This window comes from Sapajus apella, unplaced genomic scaffold (genome assembly GCF_009761245.1).
Source record: "Sapajus apella isolate SASKATOON/1434 unplaced genomic scaffold, GSC_monkey_1.0 scaffold247, whole genome shotgun sequence".
Classification (NCBI taxonomy): Eukaryota; Metazoa; Chordata; class Mammalia; order Primates; family Cebidae; genus Sapajus; species Sapajus apella.
Genome location: NW_022437187.1, coordinates 163,928 through 189,034, shown reverse-complemented (window position 1 = coordinate 189,034; position 25,107 = coordinate 163,928). Strand labels below are relative to the sequence as shown.

Below are 25,107 nucleotides of genomic sequence, written 5' to 3'. Positions count from 1 at the left end.
AGAGATGGACACCCCTCATGCATCCATTTATAGGCTCTCCGTAAGGGTTGCATTCCCCTTCCAGGGCCCTAATCAATATGCCTTTCCTGGGAAAGGAATCCAGGTAATAAACCTCTCTATTACACATCCATTTATAGGCTATCTGCAAGGAGAAACCTGAGACTCATTATTATCTCTCTTTTACTTTATAGCTCACATACCTTCATGACCACACCACTCAATTAGCTGCCCTAGAACTCTGAGGTCTTGGAAAGTGACACGTTTACAATAGAAATTGGATTCCTTCTAGATTTGGGACTATATAGCACTATTTAACATTGAAAGTTATTTCCCTTTAAAAATTACAGAAGCAGACCAGGCATAGTGGCTCACACCTGTAATCCAAGTGCTTTGGGAGTCTGAGGCAGGCAGATAACTTGAAGTGAAGAGATTGAGACCAGCCTGGCCAACATGGTAAAAACCCGTCTCTACTAAACATACAAAAATTAGCTGGGTGTAGTGGTGCATGCCTGTAATTCCAGTTACTTAGGAGGCTGAGGTGGGAGAATTGCTGGAAACCAGGAGGCAGAGGTTGCACTGAGCTGAGATAGTTACACTGCACTCCAGCCTGGAAGACAGTGTGAGACTCTCAAAAAAAAAAAAAAAAAAAGGAAGAAGAAGAAGCATGAAGTGCTTCACACCTGTAATCCTGGCACTTTGGGAGGCTGTGACAAGGGAATCACTTGAGCTGAAGAGTTCAAGGGTAACCTGTGCAACATGATGAGACACTGTTTACACACACACACACACACACACACACACACACACGGACACACACAAAATAAATAAATAAACCAGCTGGGCATGGCAGCGCATGCCTGTAATCCCAGCTTCTCAAGGTGAGACTGAAAGATTACTTGACTTCAAGAGGTTGAGGCCGCAGTGAGCTGGGATCAGTCATATTGCTGCACTTTAGCGTGGGTGACAGAGTGAAACCCTGTCTTTAAAAATATTGCAGAAGCATTTTGAAAGCACATGAAATAATGTGGGAAAATGGCTGAGGGATGAGTTTATAAAGTCAAAGCCCAACAACATATTATTTATTTTTTATCATAAAAAAATTTAAAACAGTTAAAAAAAGAGAGAGAGAAATTAAATTTAGCAGAGTTTAATTGAGCAAAGAGTAATTTGCTAATCTAGCAGCTTTTGAATCCAGAGTAGGCTCAACGAGACTCCAGCACGGCCACACGTTGGAAGATGTATGGACAGAGAAAGCAAAGTGACATACAGAAGCTGGGATGAAACATAGAAACAGCCAGATTGGTGACAGCTCAGATTTTTGTATTTTATTTTATTTATTTATTTAAAAAGTTAGAGAAATTAAACAGCCAGGTTGATGACAGCTCAGATTTTATTTTTTTTATTAAAAATGAGAAACTATACAGCCAGATTGACGGCAGCTCAGATTTTTTTATTTTTTTTTTATTTAAAAAGTTAGAGAAATTAAATTTAGCAGAATTTAATTCAGCAAAGAGTAATTAGCTCATAGAGACTCCAGCATGGCCACACATTGGAAGATGTATGGACAGAAAAAGCAAAGTGACATACAGAAACTGGGATGAAGCACAGAAACAGCCAGATTGATGACAGCTCAGAGTCTTTTTATTTGAATATAGTTTGAATAGTTGAATTCATTTGATTGGCAAAAAATGATTAGTACAAGAATGTTTATAGTCTGTTTACACATTCATTTAGGTTTTAGTTTACTGTGTACAAAAAATACTAACAGTAATTAAACTTAAAACGAGGTAGCTTAGGCTAAACTTAATTTAACAATTTTCCTATTTCAGTCATTCTAAAGTATCCATGTCTGAGAAAGACCAAAATTTTAGACATTGATATCAGACTATAACTAGGATAAATGTACTTGTTCCATCTCAAATTCCACTGGGAAACAGCAGAACTGTGGGTTTTGTAAAACAGATGAAAGAACTTCAGGTTATTTTTTTAAAAATAAAAATTAGAGCAGAGAAGACCTTTTTGTGTTAAAATCTGCTGTTTACCAAAAAACAAAAAGGAAAAAACCTGGTTGTTTTTAGAATCTACCTATTTTCTCAAATTTTCAGTTCGATTATGGCACATTCAGCATGAGTGACCCTTTTGTTTTTGTTTTTCTTTTTGTTTTTTGAGATGATGTCTTGCTCTGTTGCCAGGCTGGAGTGCAGTGGCACAATTTCAGCTCACTTCACCCTTCTCCTCCCTGGTTCAAGCAATTTTCCTGCCTCAGCCTCCAGAGAGTAGCTGGGACTACAGGCACATGCCATCACACCCACCTAGTTTTTGTATTTTTAGTAGAGGCGGGGTTTCATCATGTTGGGCAGGATGGTCTCGATCTTTTGACCTTATGATCTGCCTGCATTGACCTCCCAAAGCGCTGGGATTACAGGCATGAGTCATCGTGCCTGGCCTTTTTGTTTTGTTTTGTCTGCTCTGTTGTACACTGTGCCTAATGTACAAGCTCAGTTCAAAATAATGGCTTTCAGTAATTTTGCTTAAAAATTATTCTAGCCGCCGGCTCATGTGACCGTCTCTGGGCCAGTGCGAACCATGGCTGGCTTGGTGGATTTCCAGAATAAGGAAGGGCTGAAGTCCTTTTTGGAGAGCATGGAGGTAGAGTGCAACTACCATTCCTACCACAAGAAGGATCCGGACAGTTGCTATCATCTGGTGGACTACTTGGAAGGGATCCAGAAGAATTTTGATGAGGCTGCCAAGGTGTTGAAGTTTAACTGTGAAGACAACCAGCACAGCAATAGCTGCTACAAACTGGGGATCTACTATGTGACTGGAAAAGGTGGTCTGACCCAGGACCTGAAAGCTGCCGCCAGTTGCTTTTTGATAGCGTGTGAGAAGCCTGGAAAGAAGTCTTTAGCGGCATGTCACAACATTGCTTGCCTGGCACATGATGGATGGGTTAATGAGGATGGCCAGCCTGACCTGGGGAAGGCCAGGAACTACTACACAAGGGCCTGTGATGCTGGTTATGCCTCCAGCTGCTTCAACCTCAGTGCCATGTTCCCGCAGGGTGCCCCGGCTTTCCCAAGGACATGGACCTGGAATGTAAATACTCCATGAAAGCCTGTGACCTGGGTCATTTCTGGGCCTGTGCCAAATGCCAGTTGCATGTACAAGCTGGGGGATGGCATCGAAAAGGTTGAGGCCAAGGCTGAGATGCTAAAAATTTGAGCCGAGCAGCTACACAAAGAACAGCAGAAAAGTGTCCAATTCTTAACATTTGGCTGAGACAGGAGAATCTCTTGAACCTGGGAGGCGGAGTTTGCGGTGAGCAGAAGTCACACCACTGAACTCCAGCCAGGGAGACAGACTGAGACTCTGTTTCAAAAAAAAAAAATTCTATTTTTAGTTAAGTACTAACCGGTGAAAGTGTAACCAAAATTCAAATCACTAGTGCCAATCACAGTTATTATTTTTCATTTCTATACTTATCATGTCATTTACAGCTATGGTGTCCTTATAGTCTTTGAGTTTTTGTCATTTCAGTTGAAGAAAAATTTGAAATTCTAGAGATTACTGTCTGCAAACATTTATAACTTTTAAGAGAATATATTGTATCAGCAAGACCATTATTTTCACTATCAGGAAGATAGTACCAAGAGTTTGGAGTATGCTTTTATTTTATTTTCTTTAGAAGACAAAGTTTTTCTCCCTTCCTCAGGCTGGAGTGCAGTGGTACAATCTTGGGTCACTGCAACCTCTACCTTCTGGATTCAAGTGGTTCTCCTGCCTCAGCCTCCCCAGTAGCTGTGATTACACGTGCACGCCACCAAGACCCGCTAATTTTTTTTTGTATTTTTAGTAGAGACGTTTTTTCATCATGTTGGCCAGGCTGGTCTCAAACTCCCGACCCCAAGTGATCTGCCTGCCTCAGCCTCCCAGACTGGGAGGCTGGGATTCCAGGCATGAGCCACCAGGCCTGGTTGGAGTATACTTTTTAACCAGGGCCCCCATGAACTAAACCAACTAAAATAAAATAGATCACAATAATTACCTAGATAAATGGTTTGCTCATTTCAATCAAGCAGTCTGTTCTTTAATCTACAACTGTAATACCTGATATATTACAAAAAGTGTTAGCAACTAAACAGATACCTCTCTTTATCCAATAAATAATCTAAAGAAATTAAATTATTTAGCACAACTTTAATAAGAGAATTTAAATTTGCTGGGCACAGTGGCTCATGCCTGTAATCCCAGCACTCTGGGAGGCCAAGATGGGTAGATCATGAGGTCAGAAGTTCCAGACCAGCCTGGCCAACATGGCAAAACTCTTTATTTACTAAAAATACAAAAAACTTAGCCAGGCATGGTGGCAGCTGCCTGTAATCCCAGCTACTGGGGAGGCTGAGGCAGGAAAATTGATTGAACCCAGGAAACAGAGTTTGCAGTGAGCCAGGATCACACCATTGCACTCCAGTCTTGGTGACAGAGTGAGATTCCGTCTCAAAAAAAAAAAAAAAAAAAAAGAGGATTTAAATTCTGTTTTGTATCCATAGCCTTTACTGTAAAATCTGCTATAGAGCCTATTATGGGAAATAAATTTCTAATTATTGTCTAATTTACACTAAACCATGAGAAAAGAGACCTAACAAGTCATGCCCACTCAGAATAGTCAAAGCTTCCTGGCAATGCTGTTTAAAAAATTCTCCTTACTTGTGCAATGAAACAATTGTGGTGCTCATCCAAATGGACTGTTGAGTTTTTATAGAAGTTAAAGAAGAAAACATCTCATAGCTCATGTGCCGGCATTATTGTAATCATTTTGAATGTGTTTCCTTCTATTTTAATCCCAAATTGTAAATAATCTACAACTTTTGAAAATACTGTTTTTTTTAAAAAAATTTTCTGAGTAAATCGTTAGACAAAGTGAAAAAAAAAAAAAAAAATTCTCCTTACTTTATAAACTAGTTTAAGAACAGTGGGCCAATGTTCTGTTTCTTATATTATGAGACAATGAATCTCATTAAAATTTCTCATCCACATTTTTTTCTTCATCTTTCATTTATCAAAACATAAGTTTATCCATATATAAGGTTGGCTGCAAAATGCTCTAAATATGCAAGTATACCCCCAAATTAACACAAGATAACCCTTTTTTATTTCTATTTTTATAGAGCCATAAGGAAGAAAATAACTGTAAGATAGGAGTGTCACAGAAGCAGAGGTATCTTGATCTTTTATCTAGTGAAAAAAGCTGTCCACGTCAAGATTACCATTTGCTTCTGAGGGGAAATCATCCTGGTTGGCTTTGCCTTAAGTTCTCCAATGGCTATAAAATTCTGAAAGTTTGGAGGCACGCTTCTGAGTTGAGAAATTATAAATCCAAGGTTCAATGTCCTGAAGTCTTGCTTCAGGGTGTATGGCAAGGGAAGGATCAATTGGTGGTTTTTACACAATAAAATGTTTAATTGCCCTCAGTCAGTGGATCAGCAAAAGATTTCTTTACCTGGTAAAAATGAGCTTTGGTATAATGCAGTAAAGTCTTGCTGCATTTAGTCATATCAGATTTTGGTAACTGAAGATACATGCAGTTCTATTATTAGGTGCATAGGCCTTCCAATGACATTTTTTTTTTTACTCTAAGTGGATCTGACGGTCATTAATCTGAAATTGGAACAGCAATCCAATCAATTCGATTAGATTTGCTTAGTACTATTGTATCTTTGATAACTTACTTAACAGTTTTAAAACTTCTCTAGTAAAATAAGAATTTTTATCATTGGAGATTTTTTCAGAAATGTCCCATTAGAAAAACATATTTTCTAATATCTTTTTAGCTATTTTCATAACATCAGCCTTCTTGCATGAGAAAGCATTTATACAACTAGAAAACTTATGTTAAAATGACAGTTGAATAAAATTTCTGCAAAAATGCTTATCAGGTAGCATAAACGTACCTGAAGTTTTGGCTGTCTTTTCAGGATAGTATGTTTGGTGAACAAAACATTGGTCATAAAATATTTTAGTAATTTAAATAGTCACCACACACACACACACACACACTTAATTTACATTTAATTTAGATTAGTTTCTCTCTTCTGTGTTGAGTAGTAAAATGTAGAGTTTTTAATAATGAAAGCTATAAGAATTCAGGAAAGACCAAGTGACTCTCTAGGTTTTACATGAGCCCACACTTAACATTGGATTTATTTCTTCTTTGATTGATCGATTAATTGATTGATTGAGATGGAGTCTTACTCTATGGCCCAGTCTTTACTCTGAAAAGTGCAGTGGCACAATCTCAGCTCACTGCAATTTCTGCTTTCTGGGTTAAAACCATTCTCCTGCCTCAGCCTCTGGAGTAGCTTAGATTACAGGCCTGAGCCATCATGCCCAGCTAATTTTTGTATTTTTAGAAGAGATGGGGTTTCACCATGTTGGTCAGGCTGGTCTTAAACTCCTGACCTCAAGTGATCTCCCTGCCTTAGCCTCCCAAAGTGCTGGAATTGCATGCGTGAACCACTTTACCAGGCCAGAATTTCTGTCCTCTTACATACTAAGTTTGTTTCTTCAATTTAGGTGCATAGCCCTAATAACTAATGGGTGATCATACATAGGTAATTATACTTGGACTATACAGATTATTAAAATTGCATATCTAAAGAATTTCAGTACTGGTTGATTTTGCATAAAAATATGGCAAAGTATTTTTTTGGCATTTAATTAATGTTTGTTTCTCCTGGGCTAGCAGTTTTATAAGAGTCAGTCTCTTCATTAAGTTTCTGAGAGTTCTCACCCAGTCCAAACAATATAATTCTAAAATGATCAGAAATTTGCATGCAACTTGTCTGGGCAATTTTCATCCTTTTCTTGAACCTCCTTGGAGACACAGTACTCCAGGATTTTGTGTGCTTATGAAGTTTTTAGAGACTGCATTAGAATTAACCCATTAACTGTGGAAATGTCTTTAAATGGTTATAAAGGCACAATCGGCAAAAAAAATTATTTATATCTACAGCCTACAATAATTTATCATAAAAATTATAATTATGGGTCTGGTGCAGTGGCTTCTGCCTGTAATCTCAGCACTTTGAGAGAACCCAGCCTGGTGGATCACCTGAGGTCAGGAGCTTGAGACCAGGCTGACCAACATGGCAAAACTTTGTCTCTACTAAAAATATAAAAATTAGCTGGGTGTGGTAGTGGACGCCTGTAATCCCAGCTACTTGGGAGACTGAGGCAGGTGAATCACTTGACTCCGGGAGGTGGAGGTGGCAGTGAGCTGAGATCGTGCCACCAGCCTGGGAAACAGACAAAAACTCTGTGTCCAAAAAAAAAAAAAAAATTAATTATAATTAATAGCATATACTCAGATGTATTAGAATTTTATAAATCCCATGTAATTTTGAAACACATATAAATTAAATATTTATTATCATATAAGTTAAAGAATGTAAAACATTATTTTTTATTTAACAAATTTATCCATGTAATTTAACATATTAAATAATCTTGTTTATCTTTCTTGGATGTTTCAGGGACCCTCTGTTGTCAAAAACACAATTTTGAAGCTAAAATTGGTTTTGGGAAGCCTGTCAAATATGTCAAAGGTGGGGCCAGGTGCAGTGGTTTACAACCATAATCCCAGCACTTTGGGAGGCTGAGGTGGGCTGATCACTTAAGATCAGGAGCTCGAGACCAGCCTCGCCAACATGGTGAAACCCCGTCTCTACCAAAAATACAAAAAATCGCCTGGCGTGGTGGTGCATGACTGTACTCCCAACTCCTCCAGAGGCTGAGATAGGAGAATCACTTGAACCCAAAAGGCAGAGGTTGCAGTGACCAGAGATCATGCCACTGCACTCCAGCCTGGGTGACAAAGCAAGACTGTCTTAAAAACAAATAAACAAAAAAAAAAAAACTAAAAGCTTACAACAATTGACCAAAATAGGATCACAGGTAATCATAAAATAATAGTTGTTCACACCCCAGTGAGGTGGCTCACACCTGTAATCCCAGCACTTCTGGAGGCCTGAGGTGAGCCCATCACCCCAGGTTGGGAGTTCGCAAACAGCCTGACCAACGTGGAAAAACTCTGTCTTTACGAAAAATACAAAAAATTGCTGGAATGGTGGCACATGCCTGTAATCCCACCTGCACTGGAAGCTGAGGCAGGAGAATCACTTGAACCCAGGAAGCAGAAGTTGCAGTGAGCCAAGATCACACCATTGCACTCCAGCCTGGGCAACAACAAAAGAAAAACTCCATCTCAAAAAAAAAAAAACAACAACAAAAAATCATTCACTTAGCCAAAGTAATAATTTACAAAAATTGTTAAAACAAAATTCTTTTACTTTTTTATAAAAAAGACTTAGTTTTGTAGTCAAAAGGTCTAAAAAATCATGAGTAAAATTATATATCCTCTCTACTTTCTCATTCTTTAAATTTACTCAATAGGTGAACAAAAATATTTTATTGTGTTTACTAATACTACATAAAATTTTTGTTGAAGAGAAAATCAAATTTTACTTTTATATTAATATATTATCAATACTATAATGTATTATCAGTACTAAAGCTAATTTTAATAAAACCTTTTAAATAAATCTATCATCCAAGATCATACCACCTCACACCAGCCTGAGTAACAGAGTGAGACTTCGTCTCAAAAAAAAAAAAAAAAAAACACAATAAAACTATTGAAATTTTTACAAGCTTCCACACATCAACAGTTAATCATTTTAAAGTCCTTATTTTTAAATGCACTCCTTACAGGACAATGTTGTTTATGCGGAACACTTCACTGAAATTTTAAATTACCTTTAGAAATATTTTGCCATTTCTGTAAATGTTTGCTGCTTCTGTGGCAGACCAGGTCTCCAGATTGCTAAAACCAGAGCAGTCAGCCTTCATCAACACCTTACTGTAACTCTGATGAATGCATAAGTTAAGCAATAAAGAACTGGAGAAATGAATGCCTCAGTACAAAGGCTAGAATGTAAAAACAAGTCTATTAATAATTAATTAAAATGATGGAGGCATTCTTGCACACCTTGTACCAGGACCCAGTTTAAATTAAGTAATTGTTTCTAGGCTTTGAAGTCATTTTACAGACCAGACCCTACTTAAAAATTAGAAAGAGTGAAACACTTTAGCTTGTAGATGCACTCCTGCATGTAGCCATATGGTTTGAATGTATATAAGCACTGGAGAAGAAGCCTGTAACTTCTAGTGGGTCTAGTGAGTTATTCTGACTGTGTCCCTGTAGCCAGTTGCAGAAATAAACTCTCTTCTTTCTCAGTTTTTCTGGATCTCATTGTTTAACCATGAGAACAAACAGCCAGGCCCCTCTTTGGTCTGGGAAACCTTCCAGGGCCTAATAGTTATACAAGTAAATGTAGTCATAGCTGAAAGGTAAATTACTCACTTCTTGAAAAATTAAAAATTTTATTTTACCTTGAATTTAACGCCCAAGGGATTCTTTCTGCCCACTTCATAAAGACCACTGGATTGTAATAGAGAAAGTGCTCACTAGACACCAGGCAGCCAGCCTACATGGGTGATAGACTTTGTACTTAAATCATCTCATCGAGGCTGGGCGTGGTGTCTCATGTCTGTAATCCCAGAACTTTTGGGGTGGATCACCTGAGGTCAGGAGTTCAAGACCAGCTTGGCCCACAAGAGGAAATCCCATCTCTACTAAAAATGCAAAAATCAGACGGGTGTGGTTTTCAGTGCCTGTAATCCCAGCTAAATGAATCTGCTTTAGCCCAGGAGGTGGGGTTGCAGTAAGCTGAGATGATTGTTGCATTTTCTCTTTTTGAGACAAAGTTTCATTCTTAACTCCCAGGCTGAAATGTAATGGTGTGATCTAGGCTCACTGCAACCTTCACCACCTGGGTTAAAGTGATTCTCCTGCCTTAGCCTCCTGAGTAGCTGGGATTACAGGTGCCTACCACCATGCCCGGCTGATTTTTGTATTTTTAGTGTAGACAGTGTTTCACATGTTGGCCAGGCTGTTCTCCAACTCCTGACCTCAGGGGATCGACCTGCCTTGGCCTCCCAAAATGTTGAGATTAAAGGCCTAAGCCTGGCCATGAGGGGTCTTTCAAGTGCAGTTTTGATAAGGACTGAGTTGGTCAGGTAACAGGAGCTTTCTGCTGATTAGTTGGAGTGGAGATAAAATTATAGGAGGTCAAAAAAAAATTACAAGGAGTCAAAGCTGCCTTTCTGTAGGTTGAAGAGCTTGTGGGTGGGGCTGCAGGAGCTGGGTTGGTTAGTCTAGGAGAAAGCATCAGGTCGAGTTGGAACCATAGGGATAAGACATGCATAAAACTTGTAGAAATATCTCAAAAGGTCAATTCTAGGTTCTACAGCAGTGACAGTGTGGCAGTAGCAATTGGGGACGTTCCAAATTTTATAACCTCCAGAATAATATCTGGCTTCCTTCAGTTCTGCACCTTGGCAGGACTCAAGCTTCCCTCTCCCCCACCAAGCCCAATGGCTTCCCATTAGCTTTACAAAAGTTGGATTTGTGGCCAATGCCTATTATCATTTAAATGACACCCTGAGTGTTTTCACCAGTTAGCTGGGCCCAATAGCCCAGGAATACTTAAGGGAAAGTTGAGATGGAGGTGAGTTAGCTCAGCTTCCTGTTATAATTTTTCTCACTAATATAATTTTTGCATTGGTAATTTTGGAACCTTGGCTTTGACTCAGATCTTTCTAATCAGCTTAGCCAATAATGTTTCTCTGCCTAAATGAACAAGAATAAGAAACAAAGAAGGGCAAAAAAACAAAAATTCCTGCACATTTTCAGAAGCCAATGTTTACAACCCTGCAAATACTGCCATTTACTGAAACCATCATTGTAGGTCTGATAGCCCCACAGGGATGTGGGGTGTCCCTTATGCTATGCTGAGGCACAAGATCTGAGAAATAAAGAGAAAAGACACAGAAGTACAAGAAAGATGCAGTTGGGCTCAAGGGGCCATGCCACCTGTGAGCAGAGCCAGGCAAGGCCCTGGATATCCAGAAGAGTGAATATTTATTGTGTATAAGTTAGGGGGCAGAGCAGTGAGTGAAATCATCTTTAAGGATAGTGGTAGGGTCCTGAGCAATAAAACAAGGAGTCCACTCCCATTAGGTCACCTAAGCTAGGAGGTGGACAGTGTGCAGTAAGGGGCTCATTCCCATCAAGGCAAGGGCCATGTGCAGTAAGGGGTCCACCCCCATTAGGTTACTGAGGCATGGAGGTGAGCCATGCATAGTGAAGAGAGTGCAGCGTGCAATACGTCTATCTATGAGCAAACTACTTCTAAGATTTATGAGGAGATGCTTTAAGTCCCACTGTAGTAACAGAGCTGTCATGGTTACCGCCACCTGCTGGCAGCTTCCAATGAGTTCTATTGGAAGATGCTTTTCGAGCAACATGGTAGGAAGAGCTGATAAAGTTCACAGTCACCAAGGTGCGATTGCTGGTCTGAGGGCAGCCTTCCACAAGAACTGGAGCAAAGTCCTACAACTCCTTTATCAGGAGAAGTGGCTCTTGCCCAAGCCTGCCATACAGCAAATATCTTTATGATGCTGAATGCTGCCGCCTGGGCCATGGATTCTTGTCCTGGTATAACTGTTTTTCCCTTAAATCATGCTCTGCACTGTGTCTGCTCTAGGCATTACTCCCATTATAAGCTGCTTATTTCTTAATTCATGCTCTATACTGTGTCTACTCTAGGCATTCCTGATTATGAACTAAGATATAATTATATATATGTAGGAAAATATTCTTCAGGCACTCATACTATGAACTATTATATAATTATAGAGAGAGGATTATATAAAGGGATTCTTCAAGCCCTAGTGTTTGGAATATTTCTAAGACTCTGAACTTGATAGATCAGCTGGCATTACCCAGATTGTTAAACTGTATCAACTGATCTGTGGCCCCCACCCAGCAACTGACTCAGTTCAAGGAAATGGCTTTGAGTTTCTATTATTTTACTTCTGACCCAACAGTTCAGCACTCAATGGCCTTCCCTATGCACCAAATTATCTTTAAAAACTCAGATTCCCAAATGCCTGGGGAGATTGATTAGAGTAGTAATAAAACTCTGGACTCCCATACAGCTGCTTTTGCATGAATTACTCTTTCTGTATTGCAATTTCCCTGTCTTGATGAATTGGCTGTCTGTAGTCAGTGGACAAGGTGAACCCATTGCATAGTTACATCACAGCGGATTTCTGCCTGACCCAGTGAGACATAAGAGACCTCTAACTGGCCTTTCTGGCAGTGATGACCTACTCATGAGAACATGCCTCTCGCAAATAATCTCCTTCACCCCTCTCCAGAAGAGGAGAAGAGAAAACATAAGAAGAAATGTCTGGTGCAGAGCTCCAATTCCTACGTCATAAATGTGAAATGACCAGGATGCTATAAAATCGCCACAGTCTTTAGCCATGCACAAACAGTAGTTTTGTGTGTTGGCTGCTCCACTGTCCTCCACCAGCCTACAGGATGAAAAACAAGGCTTACAGAAGGATGTTCTTTCAGGGGGAAGGAACACTAAAAGCACTCTGAATCAAGATGGGTGCAAAACCATCTCAATAAACACATTTTGGATAAAAAAAGAGAGGCCTCTAACTCAATTCCAATCAGTTAATTATTAGATCCAATCTGATCCTGGAGCCAGTCCAGGTTTTGTCCCAACATCCAAATCAAGTTTGAATTGGAAAATTGCTTAAACTAACTCAGAGAGCTCAAAACAAAATTTTATGACACTTGGGAATCCAAGAGGAAACTTACCAAAATTCCCAAGTACTGCAAAAGAGCCATGAAAACAATGGGTTATTGCTTAGTCACCTGGTGGTGGTCACTAGAAGCTCTATCTCAAATTCCACTGTTGATACAGTCTGTTAAAATCTAGAAAATCTGCTGGGCACAACAACTTATGCCTGTAACCCCAGCACTTTGGGAGGCCAAAAATCAGGCAGATCACCTGAGGTCAGGAGTTTGAAACCAGCCTGGCCAACATGGTGAAACCCCATCTCTACTAAAAATACAAAAACTAGCTGGGTGTGGTGGCAGACACCTATAAAGCAGGAGAATCACTTGAACCTGGGAGGAGGAGGCTGCAGTGAACCAAGATCTTGCTATTGCACTCCAGTCTGGGTAACAGAGTAAGACTCTGTATCAAAAAAAGTAAAAAAAGTTTTAGAAAATCTTAGACAAATTAAATTTAACAGTGTTTAATTGAGCAAAGAATGATTAAAACATAGGGCAGTCTCTTGAGCCAGAATAGGGTGAGAGGGACTCTCAAGCAACTACTTTGCCAAAGATGTCCAAACCAGAGCAACTCCATCTTGAATATGGGTGAGGTAAAATAAGACTGAGACCTTCTGGGTTGCATTCCCAGGAGGTTAGGCATTCTTAATCACAGGAAAAAATAGGAGGTTGGCAGGACTGATATCACACAATACAGAGCATAAGGACTCTGCTTATAAAACAAAATGTAGTAAAAAGGCTGTCCAAAATCCCTCAAAACTAAGATGACAATAAAAGTGACTTCTGGTCATCTTCACCGCACATTATATGATAATTATAATGCAGAAGCAAGCAAAAAGACGCTCCCCAGAGCACCATGACAGTTTACAAATGACATGACAATGTCCAGAAGTTACCTTGTATAGTCTAAAAGGCAGAGAAAACTACAGTCCCAAAAATTGCCTACCCATTTCTGGAAAACTCATGAAAAATCCTTTTTTTTTTTTTTTCAAAATGAAATTAGGAAAGAAGCATATGCACCCAAGCAGTCCACAGAGTAGCCCTGTTTTTTCTTTCTTTCCCTCCTTCCTTCCTTCCTTCCTTCCTTCCTTCCTTCCTTCCTTCCTTCCTTCCTTCCTTCCGTTTTGACAGAGTCTCACTATGTTGACCAGGCTGGAGTACAGTGGGACAATCTAGGCTCACTGCAATGTCCACCTCCTGGGTTCAAGCAATTCTCCTCTCCCAGCCACCTGAGTAGCTAAGATTACAGGCCCACACCACTGCACCCAGCAAATTTTTCTATTTTCAGTAGAGACGACATTTCACTATGTTGGTCAGTCTGATCTCAAACTCCTGACCTCGTAATCCATGTGCCTAGACCTCTGAAAGTGTTGGGATTACAGGCGTGAGCCACTGGGCTGGGCTCAAGAGTATCCTTTCTTTAATTCCTTTATTCATTCTCCCTTTTTTTTTCTTTTGTGATGTGGTCTCATTCTGTTGCCAGGCTGGAGTGCAGTGGTCCAATCCTGGCTCACTGCAACTTCCGCCTCTGGGGTTCAAACAATTCTCCTGCTTCAGCTTTCTGAGTAGCTGGGACTACAGGTGTGCACCACAGCCCCCAGCTAATATTTGTATTTTTATTAGAGATGGGGTTTCATCATGTTGACCAGGCTGTTCTTGATCTCTTGACATCGTGATCTGCCCACCTCAGCCTCCCAAAGTTCTGGGATTAGAGGCTTGAGCCACCATGCCCCGCCAATTCTTTTACTATTTTAATATACTTGCTTTTACTTTATGGAATCACCCTGATTTATTATTATTATTATCATTTGAGATAGAGTCTTGCTTTGTCTCCCAGGCTGGAGTGCAGTGGTGCGATCTTGACTGACTCCAACCTCTGCCTCCCAGGTTCAAGCAATTCTCCCACCTCAGCCTCTCAAGTAGCTGAGATTACAGGTGCCTGCCACCACACCAGGCTAATTTTGTATTTTTAGTAGAGATGGAGTTTCACCATGTTGGCCAGGCTAGTCTCAAATCCCTGACCTCAGGTGATCCGCCCACCTTGGCCTCCCAAAGTGCTGGGATTACAGGCGTGAGCCACAGTGCCTGGCCTGTCACCCTGAACTATTCTTACGTGAGATGCAAGAACCCCCTTTTGAGGTCCAGATTGGGACCCCTTTCTGGTAACAACATGATGAAAGAATATTTATGTATAGGAAAAGAAAAGTGAAGTACAGAGAACAGAAGTGAGGGACACAAACAGCTAGAGTAAGTACAGCTTGACATTTTTCTTATTTAAACATGGGTTGAACAGTTTGGCCACCTTTGATTGGCCAGATCTCAGTTATTTGCACAAAAGGAGGTTAGTCTGTTTATACTTCCAGTTAGGTTTCAGTTTACCATGTATGAACAAACCTTTAGGCTGAATTTAAACCATGCATGAAGGCAGATTTAGGCTCAACTTAATTTAACAAAACATATTTCATATGTCTGCAACCTCTTTTCATCCCTTTATGACATTTGTAGGCTATTTATAATTTTCAACACTGACTAAAACTACTGTGCCTAACATAACCTCTTACCTTGAAATTGACTTATATTTAGATCTGCAGAGAATACATTTTCTTCTGCTGCAATTTAGCAAAATAGCTGAGTACAGCTAGAAGTTGTGTTTTGATTTTTTACTTCTGAAGTCAGAAGCTGCCATGGGAAAAATCTCAGCAGCACGCATGGAAATCAGACAGCAAATGCATTCTTCATCCTTATCCAATTGTTTTCATGCCAGTCTGCCTGTAAAAATCATCTGGTGTGGGGGCTTGCTGTGAAGTTTTAATTACCCCTTTCTATTCTTTATGCCACTCATATATTTTACATCTAAAGATTACATATGTCACAATACTGTATAATCTTTCTTTAGAATAGTTGTAAGTAATAAAGAAATTAAAAGAAAATGCTATGTATAGGGCCAGACACGATGGCTTATGCCTGTAATCCTAGCAATTTGGGAGCCTAAGGTAGGTGGGTCGCCTAAGGTCAGGAGTTCAAAACCAGCCTGACCAACATAGTAAAACCCCATGTCTACTAAAAAATACAAAAATTAACCAAGTGTGGTGTCAGGTGCCTATAATCCCAGTTACTTGGGAGGCTGAAGCAGGAAAATCACTTGAGCCCAGGAGATGGAAGTTGCAGTGAGCTGAGATTACACCACTCCACTCCAGTGTAGACAAGAAAGTGAGACTTCATCTCAAAAAAAAAAAAAAAAAAAAAGGGAGAAAATGCTATTTTTAAATATTTGGAGTCAGGTACTTTGGGGCCATGTGAATATCCAGTTTCTTCTTTAAATTTCACCCACAATTTTTACATTCCTTATTACATTCTTGTCTACAGCAATTTTTAATGTGATGTTCTAATGATAATTTTCTATTTTGCATTATTCACCTGCATTGATTAGTACTTGGAATTCCATAAATAAGATTTCCTTTCTCTGTTTTTTTGTTTGTTTGTTTGTTTCTTATTTATTTAATCTTTTTTTTTTTTCTTTTTTTTTTGAGATGGAGTATTGCTCTGTCACCCAGGCTGGAATTCAATGGCAGAATCTCTGTTCATTGCAATCTCTGCCTCCTGGGTTCAAGTGATTTTTCTTCCTCAGCCTCCTGAGTAGCTGGGATTACAGGTATGCACCACTACGCCTCGATAATTTTTGTATTTTTAGTAGAGACGGTGCCTCACTACGTTGGCCACGCTGGTCTTGAACTCCTGACCTCGTGATCCACCTGCCGTGGCCTCCCAAAGTGCTGAGATTACAGGAGTGAGCCACTGCGCCCAGCCTATTTAATCTTTTCTATATCTGTATAAACTCAGATATTTCTTGTATTCTCTGGGTTATAATTCAATGTTATTATTTATTTTGTTTCTCACATTGGTTCAGCCATGACTTCTGGGAGGTCTTAGAGGTTGACTTCTTTTGCCATGCCTTCTTTTTTTTTTTTTTCTTTTGAGATGGAGTTTTGCTTGTTACCCAGGCTGGAGTGCAATGGTGCAATCTCAGCTCACTGAAACCTCTGCCTCCTGGGTTCAAGTAATTCTCCTGCCTCAGCCTCCCAAAGAGCTGGGATTACAGGCATGTGCCACTACGCCTGGCTAATTTTGAATTTTTAGTAGAGACAACATTTCTTCATGTTGGTCAGGCTGGTCTCAAACTCCCAACATCAGGTCATCTGCCCACCTCAGCCTCCGAAAAGTACTGGGATTACGGGCATGAGCCACCACTCCCAGCATCTTCTGTTGTTTGTAAAGCACTTTTTAACTTTCTGGCTCCACAAGATACTCTTCCATAAGTTGTATTTTTCAGTTCAGCCCCAGAACAATCTATTTTTATGAAGAATCACTCTCTTTTATTGGAGAATAGTACTTAGAAACCATGATATAAAAGATAGGTGTGCTCATTAATACTGAGGTGTCACTACTTGCTACTTCTGAGCCCTCACAGCAAAGTTTAGAAATATACGTATAAATATAGACTCATGTATGCACACATTTCTCTCTTTCTATCTCTATTTCCCTCTTTGTCTCTTTTTGTATTGATGGATATAAGAAGCATGCCTTTATCCAAATATTTCCAACTTCAGTCCAGTATCACAGGGTTTATTCTGGAATTCTGCCTTTGATTTTCTTTTTTCAACTTTAGTGACAAACAGGCATGAATTGTCTTCTCTCTCTCTCCCTCCCTGTCTTTCTCGCTCTCTTATTACCCATCTCTACCTCTGTCTATCTAGATAGATAGATACTAACATATAGAATTTTAAAAATTGCTAATCCATAGTCTTATGGACAAACAACACTAACCAGAACACAGTGTTTCTGTTCAGTTCTTGAGTTTTACAGCATTTAATGAAAACACTATTTTTCAAAGTGATTAACATCAAAATCTTTTGCCCTCACCTTCTTCAATAGAATTAGGCAATCTATTTCTAGTAAGCATAAACTCTTTTTGTACTGCCTGCCCTTTATCTGAATTTCTTCAAAATTAGGTTTTATAAATATGCAGGAGGAAAATGTATTCTTTGTGATGTACAGTTCCACTGGTTTTAACAACTGTTGAGACTCATACACTCATCCCCACAGTATCATACATCACTGTTTTATTACCACATTTCTCCTCCTCCCCTTCTTCCTACTCTTCCTTCTCTTCCTCCTTCTCCTCCTTCTTCTTCATCTATCACTATAATTTTCTTTTTCTGTTATGCCATTTAATTGCATTATATAATATGTAGCCTTTTAGATCTGACTTTCTTCACTTAGAGAAATGCATTTCTGACTCATCCATAGTGTAATGTAATTTGTTTCCCTTTGTTGACACATTAGAATTCTATTGTATTAATGTACCACAGTTTGTTTATTCAGGGGCTGTTTTCTAGAATTTGGAGAGCACAATGACCTAACACTGCCCACTGCCAGACAGTACCTGCTAGTGACCCTCAAGCACAGCCCAAGCACACATGAGACAGAAACACAACTCACCTGCCTGGGACATCCAGGTAAGCAGAGGTAATCAGGGCATAAAAACCAAAGTGTGTGTTCAACAGCAGGGAACAAGGGGTCAGCTGAGCTAAACAATTTAGATCATTCTTCAGGATCTGCTTCTCCCCTTCAATCTGGGAGGAAACACAGGGTACTCCCCAGACCAGCCATGACTGAAACCAGCCATGACTGAAGCCTCCACCAGTGTAAGGCCGGGAGTGGGGAAGGGCCTTAAGCTAGGCTAAGAGATGATGCTTGATCAGGTCAGCCACCCTGCTCACTAGGTGCCAGCATAGTCCAGGGACCCCAACTTCAGGTAGAAGTTGGCAGCAGAGTTGCCACCTCCTGCAATTTTATCCCAGGGCTCACAGGGTCCCCAAGAGATTCAGCAGAACCTGAATTAAAAGGGTCAGGCAGAGGGCTCCTGAGTGAGAAACAATGTGGGACTGGGCATGAGTGGGCAATAAGAGAGAAGGGTCTGGCTCTCCCTGGGGAGGGGCATTGGGGCACAAGCCAGCTAAGCCCTCAGATGCTCCACACACCTGTCAGGTACACATGGCCCAAAATCCCCCAACCAGCCCCAGAAAAAGTTCTTAATCAAGAAAAGAGGGACTCCACTTCCACACATGCAGGCATTGGGAACTGTTCCTCACATATATTACAGAAAGGCTTTTTTTGAGACAGGATCTCACTGTCACCCAGACTGGAGTGCATTGGCACAATCTGGGCTCACTGCAACCTCCACCTCCCAGATTCAAGCCATTCTTCTGCCTCAGCCTCCCAAGTAGTTGGGATTACAGGCACTCACCACCACTGCCTGGCTAATTTTTGTATTTTTAGTATAGATGGGATCTTACCATGTGCACCAGGCTGGTCCTGACCTCCTGACCTCAAGAGATCCAACCAAAGTGCTGAGATTACAGGTATGAGCCACCATGCCTGGCCCAAAGAACAAAACTCTTACTGTTCTCAATGTCAAAGTGAAGAGGGAGACCCAGGCATCTCAGATCAACTTCCCCTTTTCATTCCTAAGACTGTAAACTGAAGCACTTTTCATATGTTAATTCCTAAGACTGTGAACTGAAACCCTTTTGATATGTAATTCCTAAGACTGTAAACAGAGATCCTTTTCATATGTTAAGCTATAAACCTAAGATTCTTCCATGTGTAACATCTAAAGTATAAGCCTATATAAAGAAGGAACGTTCCTTTGTTAGGCGAGCTTGGATATTAGGCAAATATGCTACCTGGCTCCCGGCCAAATAAACTCTTTCCTCCAATATTTGGTGTCCAGGAGATCTGTTTCCCCCGGCCGCTCATGCAACATTTTGGTGCGTTGTCAGGGAAGCGAGTCTCGGATAGCAGACAGCAGGGAAAAAGTCTCTTAGGTGGTTTGCCTAGCCCTGTGGAGCATCCCTGCGGGGTGCTCCCTGGGGTGACGCATCCTGAGAGCGCTCCTGGGCAGGTATTTGCCCGGTGGAAAAGCCTCGCCAGAGTGGAGCAGGGAGGCCCTGCAGTGCGGATCCACCCAGTGGCTGAACACCGAGGGGGAATGAGCATTTGGGGAAGTCTGGACAACTGAATTTGGTAAGATTGTACCCGGGAAAGTAGCCCACCCTGTTTGGGTGGAAGTGTGGCCTGATCACTCACAGGTGCCAGACTGGCATGTTGGAAGGTAGCTCTCTGTTGAATTGGAAGGAGAGCATTTGGATGTGTGTCTGTGTCATTGTACCGGGGTAAGTAGCCCACCCCATTTTGGGTGGAAGCGTGGCCTGATCATCCACGGGTGCCAGATTTGCACATTGGAAGGTAGCTCTCTGTTGAATTGGAAGGAGAGCATTCGGATGTGTGTCTGTGCATGGAAGTGTGTCTGTGTTGTCGTACCTGGGAAAGTAGTCCACTCCGTTTTGGGTAAAAGCATGGCCTGATCACCCACGGGTGCAAGATCGGCACATTGGAAGGTAGCTCTCTGTTGAATTGGAAGAAGAGCATTTGGATGTGTGGATGTGTGTGGATGTGTGTCTTTGTGTAGATGTGTGTCTGTGTGTAGATGTGTCCAGCTGGACTCATCAGTCGTAAAAGGTATTGGGCCCATTAGGAAGGACCTCATGCATCAAGCAATTTGTAGAATTAGAGATAGCCACATAAGGCTGAGTGAAGAAGCCTCTGGGCGTTGTAAAAGGATTGAAGTGAATGTAAATCGGAGAGTGCCCTGTGCTGCATCTTGCTAGTCGGGAGCTGCTGTGAGTGAACTAACACTCTCCTAAGTGTGGGAATTGTTTCTTTGAATTGTTAATATGGGTCACTCCCATAGCAAGCCCACTCCTTTAGAAACCATGCTGAAAATTTTCAAGAAGGAATTTAGCTGGAATTATAAAGTAACTATGACACCAGATAAATTAAGGGTTTTATGTAGGGAAGATTAGCCAGCATTTAGGGTGGGTTGGCCCCCAGAGGGGACCCTAACCAGGCCCCTTGTCTCCAAAGTAAGGCATGAGGTTATATACAGCAAGCTAAAACACCTTGATCAATTTCCATACATAGACTAGTAGTTGCAGTTAGTGTTAAACCCTCCGAAGTGGCTAAGAGAACAGGCAGCGACTTTTAGTAGCCAAGGGATAAACTGCTAGAAATCACCATCCCCCTCGCCACTGAGAAATATGGACTCCCATGTCCAGGCAAATGCAGTGGCAGAAACAGGCAGGATTTGCATCTATGAATACTTCAGTTATTGGAAGTAGCTAACCAGGCGTTTGTAAACCAAGAGGCGGTAAGCCAGAGGGAAAATCATAGGGAAAGGGAACATCAGGCTCAACAGAAGGCTGACTTGACAGCTGCTGCTATGAGAGGAACACCTCCAAGAGTGTGGGAAAAGGGGGGTTCCTGGAAAGCCCCACAGTCTGCCCACCTAAGAACCCACAGTCCGGACAACAGCCCTGTAACCCCCCATGGAAAAAACAGAACCAATATTGTTAGTGATATTAAGGTGCTAAAAGAACAGACTTTCTTGTACTTAGTAGACTGCCCCTGCCCACCTTCTCCAGCAAAACCTGTTGTGTAAATCAAGGGCCATTATCCCATTCAAAAAGGAGACTCCCTGCAGCTAAAAATGCCTTAGGCAGGGGTCATCCAGGCTCTCATTGCCTCTTAGGAAGGAATATGGAGCTTTCCTAGCCAGAAGCAGAAGACTGATATTATCACCCAGGCCTGTGCAAGGCTTGCGTGGCTTTGCACCCAACTCATACACGCAGTTGGGATTATTGCCAGCAGAGGATAGTTGGTTCACTTAATTGGACTTAAAGAATACCTCCTTAGCATTAGACTGGCCTCAGAGGGTCAAAAAAAAAAAAAAAAAAAAAAACTTATTTGCATTTCAATGGCAGAAACCCAGAAGCAGGTGTAACCACTCAATACACCTAGACCCAGCTTCCCAGGGGCTCAAAAACTCTCTCATCATCCTTAGCTAGGCATCAGCCTGTGACTGCCCCCCAGAAGCTTCTTGCTTGCAACTGCCCCCATATGCTAATAACCTTCTATTAAGACACCCCACGGCAGTCGGGTGCGCAAACAAATGGCTTACTTCGGCACCTGGAGGACTGTGGGCATAAAGGGTTTAAAAGGAAAGCCCAGATTTGCCAAAAAGCAAATGCAGTATCTGAGGCTTACCATCTGGAAGGGGAAACGCAGTCTAGAAGCAGAGAGGAAGCAAACCACTTGCAGAGTGACAGACCCTGAGACTAAAAAGCAGGCGAGAGAGCTCCTGGGAGTGGTGGATTTTGTAAATTGTGGATTTCCAAACTTCGCAGTACTAGCCAAACCCCTCTATGATGTGACAAAGGAGGGAGACAAGGAGCCCTTTGAATGGGGATCCCAGCAGCGCCAGGCCTATCAGGAACTGAAAACAAAACTAATGTCAGTTCAGCTTTGGGGCTGGCTGATTTAACAAAGCCCTTCACATTATATGTGGCAGAAAAAGAAAAAGTGGCAGTTGGGGTCCATGTCCAAACAGTAGGACCTTGGCCCAGGCCTGTAGCTTACCTCTCCAAGCAGCTGGATGGAGTTTCCAAAGGAAGGCACCATGCTTAAGGGCCCTGGCAGCAACTGCTCTACTGGCACAAGAAGCTGATAAGCTAACTCTGGGACAGAACTTAAATATCAAGGCACCTCATGCAGTAGTGACTCTAATGAATACCAGAGGGCACCACTGGTTATCAGATGTTAGGCTGACCAAATACCAGAGCCTGCTATGTGAAAATCCCTGCATCACCATTGAAGTCTGCAACACCTTAAACCCCGCCACTTTGCTCCCAATGTCAGAGGGTCCCGTTGAACACAACTGTGTTGAAGTCCTGGATACAGTCTATTCCAGCAGGCCTGATCTTGGGGATCAGCTATGGACAGTAGCAGACTGGGAGTTGTATGTGGATGGGAGCAGTTTTGTCAATCCACGAGGGGAAAGATGTGCAGGCTACGCCGTGGTAACTCTGGACACTGTAATGGAGGCCAAATCCCTGCCTCAGGGCACCTCAGCTCAGAAGGCTGAACTCATTGCTTTATCTCAAGCTCTAAAGCTGAGTAAAGATAAGGTTATAAACATTTACACTGACTTTCCATATGCCTTCCCGACTCTCCAAGTACATGGAGCACCGTAAAAAGAGAGAGGTCTATGAACTTCAGAGGGAAAAGAAATAAACTTTCAGCATGAAATTTTGCAGCTGCTAGAAGCAGCCTGAAAGCCCTGGAGGGTGGCAGTCATGCATTGCAGAGGACATCAGTGAGCCCACACCTCTGTGGCCCTGGGAAATTCCCAAGCAGATTCAGCAGCTCCTAAGGCAGCACCTGCCCCCTACCAAATAGCAGTTACAGCCCTGCTGATTCCCCAGATCCCTGATCTACTGCCTACTTACTCTAAGGAAGAAAGAGACTTTCTCCAGACAGAAGGGGGCAACTGATTAAAGAAGAATGGATCCAACTGCTAGATGGAAGAATAGCAGAACTACAGCTGCTGAGAGCAGCAGGTGTACAAGCTGTACATGAGACCACTCATTTAGGTCAAGAGTCACTTAAAAAAATGTTGGGCCAGTACTTTTACATCTCACATTTAGCAGACTTGACCAAAACTGTAGCACAGCAATGCATTACATGTTGACAACGCAACTCGAGGCAGGGTCCAACTATTCCCCCTGGAATTCAAGCTTATAGAGCAGCTCCATTTGAAGATCTCCAGGTACACTTTATTGAAATGTCCAAGTGTGAAGGACATAAGTATTTGTTGGTCCTGGTGTGCACATACTCTGGGTGGGACTGAAAGAGCCCATGAAGTAACCTGTATGCTGCTTCGAGATCTTATCCCTAGGTTTAGACTACCACTGCACATCGGGGCAGACAGTGGACCAGCATTTGTGGCAGACTTAGTCCGGAAAACAGCAACCGCCTTAGGTATCACCTGGAAACTGCACACTGCCTACCGACCTCAGAGTTCCAGAAAAGTGGAAAAAAACTGGACCATCAAAAACAGCTTATGGAAAGTGTGTCAGGGAACAAGATTAGAGTGGGTGCAGGCACTTCCCTTGGGGTTATTCAAAATTAGAAGCACTCCCTCTAGGAAAAACAGGATATTCCCCTATAAAGTCTTATGCCATAGGCCCCCTCCCCTACTCTGGGCTCTCCTAGAACTCCTCAGGAGTGGGGAGAGATTGCGTTAGGCTGCTAGTCACCAGCTCTAAGGAGAATCACTTAGAATACTTCAACCTAAGTAAATAACAAATGTCCTATAAGCCTTTTTCTCCCCAGTTCACCCTTTCTCACTAAGTAATCACATGTAGATAAAGGATGGGAGTACAGCCCCTCTAAAGCCACAATGGAAAGGACCTCAGGCCTGATCCTGACCAATCCCACAGCTGTGAAGGTAGAAGGAATCCCAGCCTGAATCCACCACAGCCGTGTAAAGACCAGCAACAGCTGAGACTTAGACCAAGGCAAAGACTGCAGAATCACCTTAAAAAGGACAACAAGCCCTGCTCCAGCCACATCCCGGAAGCTGGCTGGTCCACACATGGCCAAAGCATGAGGAGATTCATCGTGGGACTTGTTCTTAATATTTGGACTTACACAGTAGGAACATTAACTAATTTCAAAGAATGCCCTCAGTATGTACACCAAGAAAGACGTAAAAGTTACTGCCATTCTTTTGTCCTGCAGTTCTTATAAATGTACAGGGACACAGAAGGGAACCTGTTTATATAATGGAACTCAATATAAGAGGTGTAATCCATGAGATGGACAGGTAGCTATGTCATAAGCATCATTAAGCCTTCTTTCTTCCTATTATCTGTTAAGATAGGTGAGCTGTTAGGGCACTCAGTTTACTCTGCTAGGGAGAAGAGAAACCTAAAACTAACAAATGGGACAGATGATGAGTGGCCATCAGAGAAAATTATTGAGTATTATGGGCTGGCCACACGGGCTGAGGATGACTCATGGGGATACCGGACCCCTATTTACATGCTCATGCAGTTGCAGGCCGTTTTAGAAATACTAATGAAACGGGCAAAGCTCTGTCCCTCTTGGCCCAACAAGAATCTCAAATGAGAAATGCGATTTATCACAACCAACTAGCCCTAAATTATTTGCTAGCAGCCAAAGGAGAAGTCTGGGGAAAATTCAGTCTAACCAACTGCTGTCTGCACATAGATGACGAGGGTCAAGCAGTAGAGGATATTGTTCAAGACATGACTAAACTGGCACACGTGCCTGTACAGGTGTGGCACAGATTTAACCCTGAGTCCTTATTTAGAGGTAGGTTCTCTTCCTTGAGAGGATTCAAAACC

At 41.7% G+C, this 25,107-nt stretch overlaps 1 long non-coding RNA gene and 1 pseudogene across 1 annotated transcript; both read left to right on the top strand.

Annotated features, from left to right (window-relative positions):
* The first annotated feature begins 245 nt into the window (after window positions 1-245).
* LOC116545113 lies at window positions 246-21,604 on the top strand. Its single transcript, XR_004266194.1, has 3 exons — window positions 246-260; window positions 5,534-5,537; window positions 21,443-21,604. It is a non-coding gene; the product is annotated as an uncharacterized LOC116545113 (long non-coding RNA).
* LOC116545112 lies at window positions 2,450-3,282 on the top strand (annotated as a pseudogene).
* Window positions 21,605-25,107: the final 3,503 nt, after the last annotated feature.